The sequence below is a fragment of the Myotis lucifugus genome, unplaced genomic scaffold (genome assembly GCF_000147115.1).
Source record: "Myotis lucifugus unplaced genomic scaffold, Myoluc2.0 scaffold_36, whole genome shotgun sequence".
NCBI lineage: Eukaryota > Metazoa > Chordata > Mammalia > Chiroptera > Vespertilionidae > Myotis > Myotis lucifugus.
In genome coordinates this window covers 5,486,426-5,487,820 of record NW_005871084.1, presented here as the reverse complement: position 1 = coordinate 5,487,820, position 1,395 = coordinate 5,486,426, and positions in this window count along the sequence as shown.

Below are 1,395 nucleotides of genomic sequence, written 5' to 3'. Positions count from 1 at the left end.
CGCCCAATGCCTGGCACCCAGAAAAGAGGAGGCATCGTTCACTCTCTCGTCCATCCTTTATAACCTGCCTGCAGCACCACTCATTTCACATCCTTCTGTCTATCTGGGCCTCTTCCTCTGCCCTGATCCCAGGCCCCTCCCCTGCTCTTCATGCCCCCTAGTCAGGGCCATCTTAGCGTCACCAGTGACCAGATTATCATCCACGATTCCTTGTCTCTGCTGCACATGGCAATTGTGACCACTCTATTCTTGACGCTTTTTTGGGGGGTCTTCAGGGCATATTGTTTATCTTCTCCAGTATCTCAGAATTCTCATGCTCAGCCTCCTTAGAGGGCTCTGCTTTGCCCTCCCCACCAACAAAAACTTGGGAACTTCCCTTCTGTAGTCTGCGTTGGTGGAGGGAGAGCCGAGGCATCTGTGCTCTTAATTTAGTCCTTCAGGTGCATCTGCTGCAGGTGTGCGAAGCCACGTCTGGAGACAAACACTGGACGACTGACGTCACTCGAGCTCCACAAGTTCAGCACCAGCAAAGGACCTCCCACTTTTCTCTTTCAAACCTATTTCTCCTGCCTCCCTCCCAGGTTAATATGGAAGGGTTTGCACTGCCCTGTCCTCACCCCCGGCCATCCCCTCCCAACCTGGCCTTGCTCCCTACTCTGCACGTTCCCTAGCGGTGCTTTTTCTGAAATGCTTCTTTGATGATGCTGTTTCCTTCGCCCTCTCTCACCTGTTCCCTAAGGACTATCACTTCTTTGAGGATCCTCCCCCAGGTCTCCACAGGCAGAGCTCACCTCCGTCCTCACCGTGATCCCAGTACTGGTCACCACACTGTGACAGCTAGAGGTGCCCCGCACTACCCCCACCAGGTGCTATTTCACTGAGCTAAGGACACAGCACCAAGGAGAGTACAAATTCCTGCACTCAGAGCGTTAGGACCTGAGAGACTGGCAGGGGCATCTCTGGTTAGATCAGGGTGTTATCCATCAGGGGCCGGCCAGCTTTTCCCACAGCAAGACAGACAGGGCATGGTTCAGGCTTGAGGGCTATGGCCTCTGTTGTAACTGCTCAACTTCGCCGCTGCAGGAAGTACCAACCAGAACTATACAGACACTTGCAGGAGTGGCTGGGGCCCAATGAGCTTCATCGGTAGACACTGAAATTTGAACTTCACCTAATTGTCCCATGTCATGAAAAATCAGTCCTTTGTTTCTTTTTCAGCCATTTAAATGTAAAAACCATTCTTAGCTGTGGTCGTGGTTTGCTGACCCTATGTGCCCCTCTGTGGCTACGCCTCCACCTCGTCCTTCAGCACAGACTGTCCAGGAGCTTCATGCTTGACTGAAGGTCCACTATGACACCTTGACCAACACAAGTAGAAGAAGAACCTAGAAACTT